The sequence below is a fragment of the Sarcophilus harrisii genome, chromosome 1 (assembly GCF_902635505.1).
Source record: "Sarcophilus harrisii chromosome 1, mSarHar1.11, whole genome shotgun sequence".
In the NCBI taxonomy this organism is placed as follows: domain Eukaryota; kingdom Metazoa; phylum Chordata; class Mammalia; order Dasyuromorphia; family Dasyuridae; genus Sarcophilus; species Sarcophilus harrisii.
This window is the reverse complement of record NC_045426.1, coordinates 57,882,251-57,902,848: the sequence shown is the minus strand read 5'-3', so window position 1 is coordinate 57,902,848 and position 20,598 is coordinate 57,882,251.

The following is a 20,598-nucleotide window of genomic DNA, read 5'->3' as shown; positions in this document are numbered from 1 at the left end:
ATGAATGAAAACTAGGAACCCATCATGGGGTGAGAGGGAGGAAAAACTGATGGCCACTGAAATGCTAATGATATCAAGAAAATGCCGAGACGGTTTCCAATGCATTGACTACTCATCCCTTCACTCCTGAATTGAACTGATGGGAAATTAAGATTGAGAAAAGCACAAGTGTGGACGCATTTCCATCTGTAGTCTTCTCTACATGGATGAAATGGGATCCATTGAAATCCTGGGATACTGAAATAAGGCCCACGGAAGAGTGATTTCTTCAAGGTCATATTGCAGGACTAAAACTCAGATCTCCTCAGTCCCAGTGTTTTTTTTCCAGTGGCCTAAACCAGACCCCAAATTTAAAGGTGCTAAGGGATTGGGGAGGGAGAAGGGAAATCTCTGAAGCTAGAACCAGTGCAAGCTAGTCAATGATTGAGCCCCAAACTTTATAATAACTGCCGGGTCTCCTTGTTAACTGCAACTTCTTGCAAACAAACAAATTGGCTTATTTTTAACCCATTACTGCTTCTGGATTGCCAGCAGTTATAGTTTAGGACTAGGGGATAGAAAAAGTCTGAAAGACAGCCTGATCTGAAGCAAGAGCAGCCTGAGGTTCACATCACTCTTTGGTCACCAGCTCTATGAACCCTGGGTGACTGCACTGTGACTTTTTCAAACTAGGAAGTAGTTTCTCTTCAAGTGATTACTCCTCCAGATATACATTTAGTTCACCTGGATCTGGTTTGGGGTTTTTATTTTTTTTTTTTATTTTTTGAGGGAAATTGCTTTGTTTTCCCCTCCCACTTGATCAATAGCCTAGCGCTGTGTAAAAATGAAATTTACATTCAATCGTTTCCATAGCAACCAGCACACACAGGATCACATACCTCTGCTCTCCTCTTCTGAAAAGAGCTGGAAGTTACAAAATGTTAGCTCATTAGAACAAAGCACAGATTTTCCACAGAAATATCAAGGGCTTTCTCCCTAGACCCGAAAGTCCTATTGGATTCTTACTTTCCTGGCTGTATGTCAGTTAAGGAGTGTGTGTGTGTGTGTGTGTGTGTGTGTGTGTATCTTTTGTTTTGTTTCAGGTTTTGAATATAGGAGAAGATAGACAGCAGTGGGGAATAACAACCATACATCAGTCCAGGAGACAAGAGAGAGAAAGACAGAGCAGGCAGGGAGACAGAGAGGGGTAGAGAGAGGGAAAGAAACAGCAGGCAGAGAGAGGCAGAACAGGCAAGGAGAAATCTAGGACAGGCAGGGGGGAGACAGGAGACAGGCAGAGATGGAGGAGGCAGAGAGAGAGAATAGATGAAGGAGAGCCATTCAGTACTCAGAGGGACGAGAGTAATATGGAATAAGGACGGTCTGGGCTCTGCTTTCATTATTTTTAAAATGAAGATTTGACTAGCATGGGGTTTCTGCAACCCTCTTCCCAAAGGGGTCCATAGATACATTTCAGGGACTCTGTTGATGGGGGGATTATATCTTTAATTTTACTAATTTCTAACTGAAATCTAGCATTTCCTCCAATTATTTCAAAACAGAATTTTGAGGAGTCCATGAGTTTCACCATTCTGCTCAAAAGGTCCGTGACACACAAAAATGATAAAAAAAAAACCTTCCCAGATGATCTCAAAAGTCTCTTCTAGCTCTTCATTGTGCGGGCCCAGAGAAATAAATAACAGCCAAACAGAAAGACCCTGACATGGGAGAGGAGCACAGAAGAGGTAGTGAGGGAAAGGGAGAGGCAGAAAGACCCTGAAATGGGAGAGAAGGGGCCCAGAAGAGGTGAGGGAGAGGTGAGGGAAAGGGAGAGGCTGTTATTGTTCATCCCTCATTCTCAAAGAGGACCAATGACATCAGGAAGATGAGGTTCTGACTTGGAAATGAATTGAATGCAAGGCACACAGAGCTGGGCAAAGCATCAGCCTCATTCTCTTCTCCAAAGTTATGGGAGTCCGGTGGCAGGACGCACGACAACTGACAATGGCTGCATGTGCAGTGGGCGACCGTGGCCTATATAATTCAAGGTTCTTTTCCAGGTCTCGGTTTGCCTGAGGCAACATCCATTCAGTAGTTAAAGGTTAGGTAAGAATTGAGGCAAAAGAAGTAGGCAGAGACAGACATAGACACATAGAAAGACGTACAGGGAGACAGAGAAAGAGAAAGAGAGAAGGATAGAGAAAGGGAGGAGAGGAGGGAGGAGAAGAGAGAAAGGAGAGAAGGAGAGAAAGTAGGAGAGAGAGAAATAGAAAACGAGAGATAGAGACAGAAAGAGACACAGAGACAGAGAAGAGAGACACACAGAGACAGAGACAAAGCTAGAGACAGACAGAGAAAGAGAGGGAGGGAGAGGAAGAAAAAAGAGACAGAGAGAAGAAGGGAGAGAGAAAAGAAAGGAGAGAAGGAGAGACACACATACAGAGACAGAAAGAGACAGACAGAAACAGAGGAGAGGAAGTGAGAGAGGGAAAGAAGGAGGAAGAGAAGGAAGAGAAAGAGAAAAAAGAGAGAGAAGGAGGGAAGGAGAGAGAGATAGAAACAAACAAGAGGGACACACAGAGAGAGACAAAGACAGAGAACAGAGACACACAGGGACAGACAGAGACAAAGCTGGAGACAGGGACAGACAGAGAAAGAGAGGGAGGGAGAGGAAGAAGAAAGAGAGTGATAGAGAGAAAGAAGGAGGGAGGGAGAAAAGAAAGGAGAGAGGGGGAGAGAGACACATATATACAAAGATAGAAATAGAAAAAGAGGGGAGAGAAAGAGAGAGAGAGAGAGAGAGAGAGAGAGAGAAGAGAAGAGAAGAGAAGAGAAGAGAAGAGAAGAGAAGGGGGAGAGAGGTGGGGAGGGATGGAGTGGGATATAGAGGCAAAGTGGGTAAGAAGTGAATAAGCAGATTGTAAGCCTGAGATTCACTATCAGACCTGGAAAAACTCCCTCTCAGGGCTTTAGTTTCCTTAATGTTAAAGGAAATTGGAATGGATGGTATTTTCGTTCCTCCTTTCTGTCATTCTAATTCTGCATCCATCCTCAGTCAAATACTGGAGCATTTTTTCCTCTCTTGCTACCTCAATGAAGCAGGCCATTCTTACCTGGGCTCCAGGCTAAAATTGATCTTCTTGCAGACACCTGAACCCAACTTGATGGCTTCCTTGGATTCTGCCTATAAAATATCCACATCTCCACTTCTCTTTACCGGGAAGACAGCCCCCTGCTCAGCTTGTTTATTCTGTCACTGATTTGTAATAGGTGATGTCTAAGGTCTAATGCTCTAATCTTGTGATCCTAATTCCACTTTAGGCACTTAAGTAGCTGTGTGATCTGAAGCAAGTCACTTGGCTTCTGTCTCCTTCAGTTTCCTCATCTGTAAAATGGGGATAATAATAGCACTGACCTTCCAGAAGAGTTGTTTAATTAAATTATTAAGCTCTTTCTGTTTTAAAATAAGTCAATCTCTTTGTTAAAGAAACTGCCATTCTGAATTTTGCCTTTTTTTTGTTTTTGTTTTTTTGCTGAGGCAATTGAGGTTAAGTGACTTGCCCAGGGTCACACAGCTAGAAAGTATTAAATGTCTGAGGGCAGATTTGAACTCAGGTTCTCCTGACTTAGGGCTGGTGCTCTATCCACTGCTCCACCTAGCTGCCCCATTTTGCCTCTTCTTTAAGACTCATCTCAAGCCCCACTTCCTCTAGGAAGCTCTCTATCCTAGACTAGCTCAGTGATCTCTCTTGCTTCTGGGCTCCTCCAACTACACAGTTTAGTAAGGAATTTCACTGCTTTATGTGATTGACTCTTCTCTCTCTAGCCAGACTGATCTTCTTGAGTGCAGAAACCATTTTATTCAGTTTACCTACCCCTTTTCTATTCTCTGGCATAGGACTTCACATGGAGGGGGTGGGGAATATTGGTAAATATTTTATACCAAATTCTCCAAAAAAAGCATGAAGGGCACACTTTTAAATTTAACCCACACTTTTAAACAATTTTCTCCATTATTTTCTCAAGACAAGACTATCAAGAAAACAATAAATCAAACCCTGATTTGTAGTGTTTGCCAATTTCAATGTAACAATGACTTCTCCTGAGCAAGTAGAAGCCAGCCTCAGCCTATCCCTGAATGCACCTAACAGTTATTCAATAAAGACCTGTCCACTGCTTAGTTTGCCATTCCCTGATTTCTTCTCAAGCTTTAAGAAGATTTCCTGATCTAGGGCCCAGGATTTGTGAATAAGGCCACATAGAACACGTATTAGAGATCATTTCATCTAATTCCCTGATTTTATAAGAGAAGAAGACATCAAATATGTAGACTAGATGTAATTCTTCCCATCTTATAGATGTGAAAACTGAGGCCCCAAATGGTAAACTAAATTGGTCAAGGTCATACAGCAATTGAGTAGCAGAATTAGCTCTAGAACCAGGATCTACTACTTCTTTACTTTTTCCTTTTTCTTGGAAGAGAAGAAGCAGAGGATGGCAAAAGAGGCGAAGTAGACCAGAGGTGTGAGTATTACCATGAACCAAGGATAAAAAATGGAAGAACCAAAGACCATTAGTTCTGTTGACTCCTAGAGTTAAAGAAAACCCTTCTTCCTTCATTTTTCCTCTTCTTTCTATTTCCTTCCCATTTCTTTTTCTTCCTCTCATTTTTCTTTCTTCCAGTTTGGTAGAGAAGATGGACCTACCTCAGAGGCAAGAACCTGATGCTGGATGCACTGGCTATGTGCATCCTCGGGCAACTTTCTGAGACTAAATTTTGAAACAACTGCTACCCTGCTTCAGTAGCGAGACTTTTTTAAAGAGAAACTTCTGGCATCAGTTAAACTATGGGTTTTGATGATTCAAAAATGTTATTATGATTTCAATATATAAAATTCTACCTCATATAGAGAAGGACCCTAGCATAGAAGATGGAGGGTTGGTCTTGGAACCAGGAAGTCCTGGGTTTAAGAGCCTTTGCCACATACTGAGTATTTGGTGGTTAGTAAGACATGTAGTCTCTCAGTTTTGTAATCATCTTTTTTTAAATAGTATTTTTTCCCAAATATATGGAAAGATAGTTTTCAATATTCACCTTTGCAAAACCTTATGTTCTAAATTTTTCTTTCTCTCCTCCTCTCCATCCCCTCCTCAAGACAGCAAGCAATCTGATACAGGTTAAACATGTGCAATTCTTCTAAACGTATTTCCGTATTCATTATGCTACGCAAGAAAAATTAGATCAAAAGGGGAAAAACATGGGAAAGAAAAAAACAACAAACAACAACAACAAAAAGGGTGAAAATACTATGTTTTGATCCATATTCAGTCTCCGTATTCTCTCTCTGGATGCAGTTGGCTCTTTCCATTTCAAGTCTATTGGAATTATCTTGAATCACCTTATTGTTGAGAAGAGCCAAGTCCATCATCACATAATCTTCTTGTTGTTGGATACAATGTTCTCTTGATTCCACTCACTTCATTTAGCATCAGTTCCTGTAAGTCTTTCCAGGCTTTTCTGAAATCAGCCCTCTTGTCATTTCTTTTAGGGCAATAATATTCCATGACATTTATATACCATCACTTATTCAGCCATTTCCCAACTCTTGGGCATCCACTCAGTTTCCAGTTCCTTGCCATGTAGCCATCTTTTTAAGACTATAGGTAAGTCACAGAGAAGGGACTGAACTACATTAACAGAAGAAGTTTCTTTGATCAGACATTCCCCTTTATTCTCTAATAAAGTCACAGGTGCTGATCCCTAGTCCATATGTCACATTAAGTGATGTTTTATAATTTCCATGACACTTTTCTAAAAAGAGTCTGAAAAAGCATGTTTGTGTCCACTTCACACTAAGGAAACTGAGTTTTAGAGAAGTGAAATGGTTTCCCCATGATTCAAAGTTAGGGGAAAGAGCTAGACTGTGTACTAGGGTAGTAGAATAGAAGAAATGCTGAATTTGGAGTCAAGGGATCTGGGTTCAAATGGCTCTTGGCTGTCATTTACAAGCTGAAAGATCTTGGGCAAATCACTCTTTGGACTTCATTTTCCTAATTTAAAAAAAATGAGAGATTTGAGTGAGATGGCTTCTAAGATTCTATCCATTGTCTTCTGACTCCAATTCCTTTTTCTATTACACTACGCTGCCATATAGGGAAAGAGAAAAGAATAAGCATCTATAAAGCACCTACTGTGTGCTATACACATTTCTTAGAAATCTTAATTCATTTGATCCTTGCAACCACCCTGTGAGGTAGGTGCTACTATTATTCTTATTTTACAGTTGGGGAAATTGAGGCAAAGAAAAGTAAAATGACTTGCCCAGAGTCGTGCAACTAGTAAAATGTCTGAGGCTAAATTTGAACTAGTCAGGAAGACTCTAGTTTATTCACCACTACCATCTATGCTAAGGAATGATCATAGTGAATGTCCTGAGACCAGGACCCGGATGGATCAAGGGTTAGTCATGATGGCATCCTTGTCTCTTTTTCTCCCTCATCCCCTAAGTTCTACACTGACTCCCTCCCCCTTCTCCTCATCTCCATTACCAATGGCCGACTTTCCAGGACTACTTGTCAGAGATGCACGATAGCATTAGCAACACTTGAAGAGAGAAGGAGAAGGTGAGGCCTGTAGTGAAGGTTGGACAGCCTTGTTTGACTTAGCTAATTGGTTAAATATATTCCATTACACATGCAGCTTGGAGCTTTCTGCTTCAATAAGGTATAATATTAATTTTAATTAAAGCTCAGAAAGGTTGGCCAAATATCTCAGATTTCTGAATATCTTCCTTAATCACAGAGCTCTTTCTCCCAGGAGATGAGCATTCGGGGGATGGCCACTTGATGGAATCTTGCCGCTGTATTCTCTGTCTGAACACTTAAGAAGTCAGGTGACATTTCCTGGTAATAACCACTTCTTACATTTGTACCAATAAGAGACAGGAGGAGGACACAGTGCTGCCCTGGTCACACTCCACCCGAAGAATTGCCTTCAAAATGGGGCATCATATTTTTGGGGACAGCAAGTGATGCTGGGTATAGAATGCCGAGTCTGGAGTCAGGAAGATTCGTCTCCCTGAGTTAGAATCTAGTCTTAGACACTCACTAATTATGTGACCCTGGGCAAGTCACTTAACCCTGTCTGCCATGGTTTCCTCATCTGTAAAATGATCTGGAGAAGGAAATGGCAAAACCATTCCAGTATCTTTGCTAAGAAAACACCCAATAGGGTCAGGAAGAGTTGGACATGAAATGATTGAACAATAGCAATAACAAACTAGAACATGTTCAGAAGTCAGCAGAGTGATGATAATGGCACAATTAAATTCAACAAACTTTTACTGTATATTATACACACACACACACACACACACACACATTATATATCTATTTATATGTGTACATGCTATTTCCCAAATGGAATATAAGTTTCTGGAAGATAGGACTATTTCATTTTTATTCTTTGTATCCACAGTACTTTGTACAGTGATGTAGAGTAGGTTCTGAATCAAATCCTTGTTGACTGGTCAAAGTACCTACTACGTGTGAGACACTATTCTAGCTAGACTTGGGAGAGCCTTGAATGCTAGGCAGGCTAAGAAATTTTCATTTTACCTTAGAAATAATTGGAGAGTGATTTAATGGATGACCTTAGAGTCAGGAAGTCCTGGATTCAAGTTCTGCCTCAGTTTTTATTGCTTTTTACACCTGTCTATTAGACACTATCCCCGAGCAATTCTCTAATATTATAATACATAGGAATTGTATCCACAGCTGTGGAAGGAGATTCCACACCTGGAGTTTCACATATGAGTGAATTCACAGATTTGAAACTAAAGAAACTGGGAGGCAGTGAAGGCTTTTGAGCAGAATAGTTACACATTGGGAGAGGTGATAAAAGACAATTAGGTAAGTGAAGAGAAGGGACATATTTAGGGTTTTCTTGGTAGAGACATTGGAGGGGTTTGCCATTTCCTTCTCCTACTCATTTTGCAGATGAGGAAACTGAGGCAAATAGAGTTAAATGACTTGCCCAGGGTCATACAGCTAGTAAGTGTCTCGGGCCAGATTTGAACTTGGGAAGATGAGTCTGCCTGACTCCAGGCTTAGTGCTCTAGCTGCTGCACCATCTAGCTCTCTGTTGCAGGGTCAAGTGAAGTTTTTTTTAAAAGATGGCTGAGACTTGAGCATTTCACAAAGTAGAATAGGAGTCAATAATTAAGAAGAAATGGAAGGTAAGACAGAGAAAAAGGATGATCAATGGGACAGGATCCCAGAAGAGACAATGGATTAGGATTGAGTTTATCAGAAGAGGGATTAGCTCTGATATGACTACATAAAGCTCTAGTTGGATGAGAGGTGAAAGGAAGAGGGATAACAGAGTTCATTTCAGATGGTCTGAGTAGAGTAAGAAGTGGGCATGTTTAGGAATAATCAAAGGAACTGAGAGTTTTTATCCTGAGAGAAGATCATTTCACATATCGTCTGGTTCCTGTTAGTCAGACATTCCCCAAAGAGGGAGAGTCTCTGTTTGCTGAGACACGGGACTGAGACCCACAGCCCTTGCATTCATGTCCTGAATCACAGTGTTCACTCATCAGGATAACAGGGTGACTACTGTCTGACAGCACCCCGGATAGATTAGGAGACTGCCCACCATTATTAGCCTGACCTGATTTGTGGGGTATCTGAAGGAAGGGATTAAACTCCTAACATACTCGGGACACATTTATTGATGTGCCTTAATATTTACAGCTACTAGTCAGCAGTGAGGGCAATGAAATCCAGAGGTGAATGTCACAGGACAGGGAGAGAAAGAAGGAAATAATCTGGAAGAGAAATTCGGCAGAGTTCTAGGTATTGTCTACAAGCACGTGCAGAATTCCTGCTGCCATATACCAAGAGTACACTTGTGTGGTCCTGGAGTTAGAGGTATGAGTTCTCATCTGGAAGGAGATTGTAGATTTTTTTTCTAAAGCTTTACTAGGGTTCTTTTTCTGGGCATAGCTGGTTCAGTTCATTACTGCTCCATTGGAAATGATTTGGTTGATCTCGTTGCTGAGGATGGCCTGGTCCATCAGAACTGGTCATCATATAGTATTGGTTGAAGTATATAATGATCTCCTGGTCCTGCTCATTTCACTCAGCATCAGTTCGTGTAAGTCTCTCCAGGCCTTTCTGAAATTATCCTGTTGGTCATTTCTTACAGAACAGTAATATTCCATAATATTCATATACCACAATTTATTCAGCCATTCTCCAGCTGATGGACATCCATTCAGTTTCCAGTTTCTAGCCACTACAAAAAGGGCTGCCACAAACATTTTGGCACATACAGGTCCCTTTCCCTTCTTTATACTCTTTGGGATATAATCCCAGTAGTAACACTGCTGGATCAAAGGGTATGCACAGTTTGATAACTTTTTGAGCATAGTTCCAAACTACTCTCCAAAATGGTTGGATTCGTTCACAACTCCACCAACAATGCATCAATGTCCCAGTTTTCCCGCATCCCCTCCAACAATCATCATTATTTTTTCCTGTCATCTTAGCCAATCTGACAGGTGTGTAGTGGTATGTGGGAGATGACTAAAAACCATTACATTGAATTCCCAATCCCTATATTTATGCACACCTGCATTTTTGATTTCCTTCACAAGCTAATTGTACAATATTTCAGAGTCTGATTCTTTTTGTACAGCAAAATAACGTTTTGGTCATGTATATTTATTGTGTATCTAATTTATATTTTAATATATTTAACATCTACTGGTCATCCTGCCATCTAGGGGAGGGGGTGGGGGGGTAAGAGGTGAAAAATTGGAACAAGAGGTTTGGCAATTGTTAATGCTGTAAAGTTACCCATGCATATATCCTGTAAATAAAAGGCTATTAAATAAAAAAAAAATAAAGCTTTACTAGGGGATTAAGTCATATCAGGTGTAACAAGTTAGGGGGTGGGGTCCTAATGGTTTGATCTTGGGTTAATAGGGCCAGGAATTTCCTAAATGGGGCCCAAGTTCGGGAATATATTTCCCTACTTGTTTTCCTGACTATCTATCAGGAAGATGAGGCACCTCTGACTTGCTGGTCATCAGGGAGGCTTATCACAGTTTCCCAGAAGAACATTGTGGGGTATAACAAATGATCCATTGACTGCAAGAGCAGGCAAACTATGGACTGGGTAAAAGGGGGAAGAACAAGAGGCTCTGAGGGGATCATGCACCTCTTTGGGGAGCTATATCCCATTTTTAGCATATTAATATCAAAGGATCACATTAGCATTGCATACATTACAAAGATAAAAGAGAGAATGTGCTAGTTGGTCTTCAAATCTTGAAGGATTTCTATTTAAAAGAGAAATTAGCTTCTTTCTGTTTAGTGTCAGAGGGCAGAGCTAGGACCAATGGGAGAAGTTATAAGGAGGCAGATTTTAGTTAAATGTAAATAAGAGCTTCCTTGTTTGCAACTGTCCAATAAGAAAAGAGTCTGTCTTATGAAGCAGTGAGCTCCCTGTAATTGTTGATGTTCCAACAAATTGGATGACCATTTGCTGAGGATGCTTTGAAGGATTCATGTATCAGGTAGGAGCTTAGCCAGAAGATTTCCCAAATCTTTTCTAATTTTGAAATTCTAGAATTCTGGGCTTTTTACAATTCCATGGTAGCGAGTAAGGAAGTTGGAAGCTAGAAATAGTAAAATGACTTGCCAGGTTCCTGGGAGGTAGTGAAAATGGACAAGAACTTCTCTTCTGACTTTAGAGTTTTGATTTTTTCATCCAGTTGGTAGGAGGAAGAAAAGTTTGGAGAGGGATGAGGTGATGAGGAGGGAGAAGTACCTATGTAGACCTCGGGGCCATTCACTTGGACTGGAACAGAAACTCTGTTGTTGAGATTTCCCTGAAACATCAGATCAGAAGGAAAAAAACCTTTTCTCCAAAGCTAGAACCGTGATGAATATGTCATAGCTGTGGCACCCATCTGAAAATCAGAAATCTGGGATAGATACTGTGTGAGATCGAAAGAATCTAGACCCAGAGGCAGGAGAGGTGGCCCAGATCTAACATCACACGACCTTGAACAAGCCTCTCCTTTTCCGCTTCAGAGAATATGCTGCCCTAGATGGTCTCAAAGGGCTTTCTTTGTTTTGGAAGTCTACATTCTAAGATTCTTTTCTAGCCCTAAATCCTATAATCTTTTGAGATATAGCCAGTAAACAAAGTTGAAGAAAAGAGAGCAGTCTAAAACCGTAAGTGGCTTTAGGTCACTAATGAGTGGATAAGAAATTGAGATATTGGTTAAGGGTCAGACAAAGTCAGGTGCACAGGTAGGGAAACGGCGAGGTAGTGGGAAGGATTCTTAGGAGGTAGCTAGGGAGCTCATACCTTTTAACTCTGTATTAGAGCTTTTATTCTTGCCCTGTAGGCTTAACCCCCTTCCAAATGAAACAATAATGCTGGATTTTTAGGCATCCGTGGGGAAGATGTTTCTGGCCACTGTGGGTTCCTATATTATCCCAACAAAGGTAACTGTGAACTCTGTCTATGCTTAAGGCTTACCCAGAACCCAAAATCTCCACCAATATAATAGGATAGGTACAATTTTTAGAGTTATTCCTCCTTTAGGTGAAGGGTGGATCAGAGATATGAATTCTGAGGATTAATGGAAAATATAAGACACAATGGTGCCAGGTAAAAAAGGAAGATTCGGCTTAGAAGATGAGACAACTGACTCTGGGGGATGGGAAGGTGGGCACTGAATCCCCTCTTGTAAAACCCAGAAGACAATCAGCCAGCTCTAATGAGAGACAGGTATGTGCGACAGACAGAGGGAGTGTGATTTAATTATGACTCTACATCTATCCTTCCTTCTTGTTCTCCTTCCTCCACCCCAGCCTTTCTATTTCAAAATTAGCTGTCATGTCGCTAAAAATGTTACAGCCTTCGGCAATCAGTCCACTTAATGCTAACACAGCAGAGGGGATCATAAAAATTAGAGCTAGAAGGGACATTGGGGATTATCCATTCCGGTCCTTCTCCTTTTATAGATGAGGAAACTGAAGCACAGATAAGTTAAGTGAATTGCCCTGGGTCATTTAGGTAGTAAATAATAGAGTGAAGAATTTAGCCTCTGTCTTCTGACCCCCAATCCAACGTTCTTGCCATTATGCCATACCGCTCCTCTTGTGGTAAAGCATGACAAAAATAACTGGAGGTGATAAGAGAGCTGTCAAATCGAGATTCGAGTATTTTCACATGAGGAAGTTTCCCAGATAATCCTAGTAATGTTCCAATCCTGGAATTATCTTATCCTTCCAGCCTCTCCCTCCTTTCCAGATCTGGGAGCCAAATCCTCAATTATCTACAATCTTAAGCCAAGCCAAGTATGCCCATGACAGCCTCCAAAGCTATAATTTTCTTAAACTATAACAACATCCATTCATATAGGGCCTTAACATTCTAACTAACTATAAACTAACGTTCATATAGAGCTTTAAAGTTTGCAAAGCACTTTATGTAATTTCATTTGAGCCTAATAATGATCCTGTGAGGGAAGCATTAAAGTTACTATTACTGCCATTTTATAGATAAGGAACCTGAGGCTCAGATAGTTTAAGTGATTTTCCCAGGGTCATATAACCAATAAATGCAAAAAGCAAGATTTGAACTAAAGCCTTCCTGATTCCAAATTTGTCATTTTTGTTCATTATGCTGCAATCCCTTGTGCAGGGTAAGGGAAGTAATATTTCTTCTAGGATCTGTCCTGGTCACAGATATATATGGTCAAAGCCTTTAACTGAGTTTTCTTGCTCTTGAAAGCTTTGGTGATTTCAGCTTATCCCCCTTTCCCACTCCCACCCCATAATTCCTTGCTGTTCACTTTCTGACTCCTTCCCCTTTGAAAGCAGTTTCCCTGGTGGCTGTACCTTAAAGTCTTTTCAACCTTCTCCAAGATGGACAATTCATGTTTCACTGGCCTTGATTTGGGGCAGAACTGGCTCCAACCAGATGCTAAATTCTTTCTCTTAGGCTTAGAGAAATACCACATAGCCACACATTCTGGAGTCCTCCCCCAGGCCTTTGTTCCTCAGTTATCTGAAGGAGCTCTGTTGCAGCCATGATGCTGTACCAGTCAGTTCAAGCTTTGGCCTTTTGGTTTTCCATGGCACTAAAGGGTGTGTGTGTGTGTGTGTGTTGTGCGCATAGGAAGATAGAGTTTGGTTCTGTTGCAAACTGTTGGGTCATCTTGCATAGCCCTGCTGCAGGAGGCAATGGGATGAAGTATTTGGGGAGGGGGTGCTGAATCAGTATATGTAAGGGTCAGCTTTCTCCACAGTGAATTCATTGGATGGTTGCCCTGTTAGGTTTTACGAGGCAGATGAAATGACTTTTTCTCTTGCACATGATTTTTATCTTGAAGGAGTTTGTAAAGATCAGAGAAAATATCTCATCCTTTATCTTGTCTGTCCCGTAACTGGAAAGTCCACAGATGTATTGATGGAAAGGACCTATATAATCCAACCCTTTCATTTTAGAGATGGGGAAACTGAGGCTTAGAGGGGAAAATGACTTGTGCATGGCCCTGCAGGTATTTGTACAAAGGCCCTCCAACTCCAGATCCATTCTTTTCTTCATTGCACCATACCAAAGCTGAAGCATTTAAGTTAGAGCATATACAGAGGAAAGATATTAGGGAGCATCTAGAAATCACATCATTTGAGGAATGGTTGAAGAAACTTTACCAGAAATGGATTACCTAATACTTTTGTTTATTTTTTTCTTTTTTCTTATTTTTTTTGGCTGAAGCATTTGAGGTTAAGTGATTTACTCAAGGTCACACAGCTAGGAAGTGTTAAGTGTCTGAGGTCATATTTGAACTCAGGTCCTCCTGACTTCAGGGCTGGTGCTGTATCCACTGCAACACCTAGCTGCCCCTATTTTTATTTATTCTTACAGTTTACAAAATGCTTGTACATCCATTTGAACTCTACTACAATTCCATGAAATAGTCAGGGCAGATGTTATTTTTATTTTACAGGTAAGAATATTGAGGCTCAGGTCATACACATAGTAAATGACAGACTAAGAGTAAAATAATGAAATAACCCTCAATAAAGTTGGAATACCAGTCCCACTGAAGCCTTAACAAGCACACCCTCTATAACCTCCCCAACAAGGCCATGTGGTCTCTTCTTGAATATTTCCGGTGTTGGGGGACTCACTACCTCTCAGTATCTACCCACTTTTGGAAAAATCTCTTTTTAAGGAGTTCTTCCTAATATTGGGCCCAAATACGCTGTCCTATCACTTTGCTCTTAGGTCAGCCATCTGGGACAAAAGAGAATAAGTGGATTTCTCTTCCTCATGACAGTCCTTTGTAGTGCGGATGACCTGGACTAGAATCCTACTGCAATTTAAGTGCTTGGAATATTTTAGGCAATCCAATTGTCTTCTATAAACATCAGTGAATTAGTCATCTGTTAAAAGATGGGATTGGACTAGATCCGATCTTTGTGGTGCCTTCCAGCTCTAATATGACCCTGCCATTTCCTTTGTATTCTGTGGTCTAGATTGAAAAATTGAAAACTCAAGCAATTACACATTGATTAAACAGTTAAGCTCAAAGCCAGGAAGAGCTGTGTTCAAATTCTACCTCTAGTCCCTACTGGCCATGACTCTGGACAGATCATTTTACTTCTCAGAATTCTGAGAAACTCTTGAAGATTGGAACTTGCTGAGTAGATGCTAACCTGCGTTGAGAGAGGATTTTCCTCACCTGGGAGTTTCTTATTCCAGAGGATGGACATCCTCTGTTCCTTTAGCTCATTCTTCCTTTAAACCCATTACTATAATCCTTCTCCAACTTGTCAGTGTCCTAAAATGTGAGCCACAAAGCTGGACACAAGATGTAGTTTAGCCCAGGTAGAATGAGACAGGACTAACCCCTTCTCTAGGCAGCTCAATAAATAGAGTGCTAGTCCTGGAATCAGGAAGACCCGAGTTCAAATCTATCAGCAGACACTTACTAATTGTGTGACCTTGGGCAGGTCACTGAACGCTGTTTACCTTAATACCTTGAAGAAGAAAATAGCAAACCATTCCAATTATCCTTGCTAAGAAAACCTCATGGATAGTATAAGCTCCTGTAATTCACAGGGTCACAATTCAGATGAGGCTGAATGACTGAACAACCACAAATCCCACCCTCACCTCCCCCTTTTACCTCCTAATACTATATTTCTGTCTCATCTTGTTATTCATCTTCAGCTTGTGGTTCCCCTGGGTCTTCTGACTCTTGGTCCCATTCTCCTTCCCCAAACATCTCTAGGGCTTTCTCCTGGAAGACAGTCTCTGTAGATGCACAAGACAGAATTAGAATGAATGGCAAGGGTGAGAGTGAGGGAAACTATAGGAAAACATATTTCAGTTTACCACAGGGAAGAAATTCCTGTCACTGAGAACGGGCTGTTCAATAATAGAACGGGGCTGTCTCGAAAGACAATGAAATATTCTAGGATTAGCTATTAACCAATTACCTTCCTGAGGCATTGTAGAAGGGGTTTATAGAATCACACCATAAGCCTTGACCTGGACGGGCCCTTATGGCAATTTATTCCAACCCCTCTCATTTTAAAAATGAGGAAACTGAGACCCAGAGAAATGGATTTGTCCATGATCACACAGGGCAGATTTGAAATTTGAACTTGAGTTATATGACTTCACATTTAATTCTCTTTTCACTCATTAGACCACAAGTTGTTTTTTTTTTCTCAAATCTAGGATTACATGATTTTATGAATCAAAGAATTGAAGGTCCCAAGTTTCAACATTCAAGATTCTATGAATCCAAGATTTTAACATCATTCAATGCTATATCTAGGAGGAAAAGGACTTTGATGATCATCAATCTAAGTTTTTATTTTACAGATGAGGAATTGTGGTTCCTCTAGGTTAAATGACTCATTCAAGGTCAAAAAGGTGGAAATAAGAGACATAGGATTTGGATCCTCTGACTCAAAATCTATATTAAAAAAAAAGTCCTTCCCTTTCTGTGTCCTCTAGGGGCAGTTTTACCAAGGGGATGAAGTCTACCCACTGCTCTCAGTTGCTTATTTTGAGGGTAAAGGCCAGCAAAAAGATGGAAGAAACATGACCGGGGAGGGGCTGAGGGGCGAGTGCTGTGGCAGAGCTGAGCCCAGCAAGAATGCTGCTGAGAAGAGTCCCCATTCCTGGCCCTGATTATGCATTTAACTGCATTTCTAAGCACATCTATTTTTTCGCCAGTGCTCGGAAGTGCAATTTTGCTGCTATTCAGATACAATGTGGCTTCTCTCCATGCTCGCTCTCTCTGGGTTTTAATTACAAGCGGCTGGCTCCGGCTTCTCCAAGCTGGCCGTCTAGGAGATTCATAATTTCAGCCTGACACCATAGTAACCACTTAGTTTGATTCAGGACTCTGGTGTCATCACTGGCTGAGCTTGAATAGAATGGAGGGGGGCCACAGATGGGGGGAGATAGAGGAGAGGATAGAGGTTTGTATTTCAAGACAGTAGCTCATAGAAATAGCAATTATTTCTGTTTCGTAGGGAAATGTAAACAAAAGGTCAGCTTTGGCCAGGGTGCTTAATTTTTATTCTTCTGCATCAACTGGACCGCCATGGAAAAATTCGATTTGTTGGTTATTTTGTTTTATAGCGCCCCGTTCTCTACCTTTCTTTCCCCTCCTCTCCCTCCCCCCACCACTTAGTGACAATGGCAGGCACCAGGACAGAAAGAGAAGGACTTCTTTGTGGAAAGAACATTAGCTTCCCATTCATTGACACTTAGGCGGTTTTTCGGAAGCCCGCAGCAGCATCTCTGGTATCTTTTCGCTTTCTTCCACTTATGAGACCATTGACCTAGTTCTAGCCTTTTACACTTAGACTGTTGCAACAGCCTCCTGTTTAGATTCCTTGTTTCTCCTCTTTTCAATCCACCTTTCACATAGGTGCCAGAATCATCCTCCTAAAATTCCACTTTGACCGCGTCATTCCCTACTCGAAAGCCTTTGCTGGCTCCCCTTTTCTTCTAGGATAAAAAATAAAACCCTCAGCCGGGCTGTTAAGTACACAGGGGTTTGGGTTTAATCTACCTTTCCAGGCTTGTTTCATGTCATTCTGCTTCATATTCTTCCTATACTTTACATTACAGCCAAATGGCACTATTAGCTATTCCCCAAACTCACCATAATCCCTGCCCCCATGTATTTGCACTCCCTGCTCACATCTACATCCCAGAATCCTCATCTTCCTTCGAGTTTCAGCTCCTGCTTCTCTGGGATGTCTCCCCTGATTCCCCCAAAGCACTTCCCCCTTCCCCACAATTGTTCCTGTTCTCTGTCTCCCCTGACAACCTCCTATTTACTTATTTATCTTCATTCTTCCAGTAGAATTTAAACTCCTTGAAGGCAGGGATTATTTCATTTTCATTTTTGTATCTGTTGCCTCAAAAGAGACAAAAGCTAGATATGTGGTTTCATTAGTAGTGGGATGGAAAGGAATCACCTTCTACTATTTCAAATTAGCCCCTTTCCTTACAACTTCCTAGAGCCCTGAGAAGTGACTTGTCTAAGCTCCAAGGTTGCACAGCCAGTATGTGTCAGATACAGGTACTGAACCTAAATCATCTTGGCTTTAGACCAGTCTCTATTCACCATGCTGTACTGTTTCATTCCTTAATTATAGGAAATGGTAAGTAAATGCTGAATTTATTTGAATCTGATTTAACTTTTTCTTTTTTTTTTGCTGAGGCAATTGGGGTTAAGTGACTTGCCCAGGGTCACACAGCTAGGAAGTGTTAGGTGTCTGAGACCAGATTTGAACCCAGATCCTCCTGATTTCAGGGCTGGTGCTCCATCCATTGCACCAACTGGCTGTCCCTGGTTTAACGTAAAAAAAATTACAGAGAAGGTAAATGGGGCCCAGAAAAGAGAAATGACCTAAAGTTCACATGGTGAAATATGGGACCATTATGGACTACATCAAACAACAGTTGGAATGTGAGTTAACTGATCTTTTCAACTGTTAGAATGTAGTAAAATGGATGCCCTGGGAGAGACAGTGTGAGATAGTGAAAGGGATCCTGGATCATTATTTGGAACAGCTTGTTTCCCAACCATGCTACACTCTATATGACCTTGGACAGCTCATCACATTCATTGGTAAAATGAAGATCCAAATGAGATGATCTCAGGGAATCCTTCAAAAAGCCCGATTCTGACGACATGGAGCAAATTAATCCCTTTACCTTTTCGAATCTGTTTCCTCACCTGTAAAGAGGTGCTTCTATTATTTACTTCATAGGGTTATTGGGAGAATAGTGCTTTGTGAATGGTAAAGTGCTTCAAAATGAGCTCTATTAGTATTACCTCTCTTGCTTCCTTTGCTTTTCCTACCAGTGGTCCTCAAAGTGTAGTCCAAAGAATCGTTGGGGTCTCTGAACCCTCTCAGAGGGTCCACAAATTCAAGAATCTTTTTTATTTTTAATATAGTAAATAGCTATAAATAACCCATGTGAACAAAAACTCTTTGAACAGATGCTCGATAGTTTTTTAACAACATGAAGATACTGAGAACAAAAGTTTGAGAACCACTGCACTAGGCAGTCCAGAACTAGGGTACTCCCAAACTGCTAAAATGTTGCCGTCTCTTCAATTCATCTGACTGCACACCTGAGATAATTCTGCCTCTAACTTCCTCTGGGGCAAGAATGACCTCCTTGAGGTTTGGGCCTCTCAGTCAATCCACATTCCTTTCTTAGATACCTAATATGTGCCTGGCATGGAGCTTGGCATTCCCAGCAACCCCTCCTGTGGGTTGTAAATGAAAACCAAAGTTAAACTGGGCAGGGAGTCTCTGATGATCTCTGGTGAGCCAGATTATTGTGGATCCATTTAAGAGGGCTTACCTGCCCGTCCAGTGAGGAGATGGTTCCCTGCAGGGATTTGATTAGCTATGTACACAAAGCTCAGATCCTTTCCAACACAGCTCAGGGTTTTTTCCCTGTCTATTATCCACCCTCCTTCCCCCACTTTGTCTCTCTGCCTGGAGTAGAAGACATAGTATTCACAGCAGGTTGAGAGGGGGTTGGGTGACATGAGGCGGATGGTCGGTTTCCTAGGAAACTCAGGCTCTGGACAGGGAAAGAGATGAATCAGTCCACCTGCTTTTTCCTCAAACTCTCAAGCCCATGAGCATCTGCATTCTCCCTAAGAACTGGCTGCATACTGAGACCCTGAGGTGTGCTTAGCAATGCAATAAAATCCCCTTCTAACAAAATGCCAGGACGTAGTGTGATGTTGGAAGAGGAACGTAGGCTGGGGCAGGAGTTAGGCAACCAGAGATCTGGCCCTGACCTTGTCACCAACTCACCATGTGATGTAGGGCGAGTCGCTTAATTACATAGGACCTCAATATCCACATCTATAAAATGGGAGCAGCTAGGTGGTGCAATGGATAGAGCAACAGCCCTGAAGTCAGGAGGACCTGAGTTCAAATCTGGCCTCCAGTACTTAACACTTCCTACCTGTGTGACCCTGGGCAAGTCACTTAATCCCAAATGCCTCAGGAAAACAGAATCTATTCTACCTATTTGATGCTTTTGCTAAAGCTTTCTTCAATATTTTTTTATGGTACAAAGGTGGCTCTGGGGTCTCTAGGGCAATACTAATAGATTATAGATTCTGGCAGTTCCTATTCCATTGGTGAAACTCTGGACACAGGCCAGGTAATGGACTCTGTATCTGTTATCTAGGCAAGAGAATTCCTTTGGAGAGACTTGTCATGAGGAGACTGACCCTAGGTGTTATAATGTTAGTTATAATATATAATTTTAGTTATAATGCTTTTTTTTTGGTTAAGGCAATTGGGGTTAAGTGACTTGTCCAGGGTCACACAGTCAGGATGTGTTAAATGCCTGAGACCAGATTTGAACTCAGATCCTCCTGACTTCAGGGCTAGTGCTCTACCCACTGCACCAATTAACTGCCCCTAGTCATAGTGCTAAATACAAAGCTTGTCCTTTTCTTCCTCCCTTCCTTCCTCTTTTCCTTCCTCCCTCCCTTCCCCCCTTCTTTCCTCCCTTTCTTTTTTCTCTCTCTCCTTCCCTCCCTTTTTTCTTCCCTCCCTCCCTCCCTCCTTCCCTTCTTTCCTCGCTTCCTTCCTTCCTCCCTCCCTCCCTTCCTCCTTCCCTCTCTTCCTTCTTTCCTCCCTTCCTTCCTTCCTTCCTTCCCTCATTCCTTCCCTCCTTCCTTCCCTCCCTCCTTTCTTTTCTTCCTTCCTTTCCCCCCACCCCCTCTCCTTTCCTATCCATTATTAGTGTAACTGTAAATTAATGCAAACCTTATGGAAACCAATTTATAACTAATGCAAAAAAGGTGGCTGAAATGGCCATGTCCTTTGATCCAGAAATTTCACTCCTGGGCATAGATTTCAAGGAGAGACTCCTTCACAAGAAAGACTCTGTATATAACAAAATATTTATAGAAATACTTTTTTGTGGTAGCAAAGAACTGGAAACAAAGCAAAACCAATCCGATATTCAGTACACATTTATGCAGTGGCTACTGTATGCCAGACACT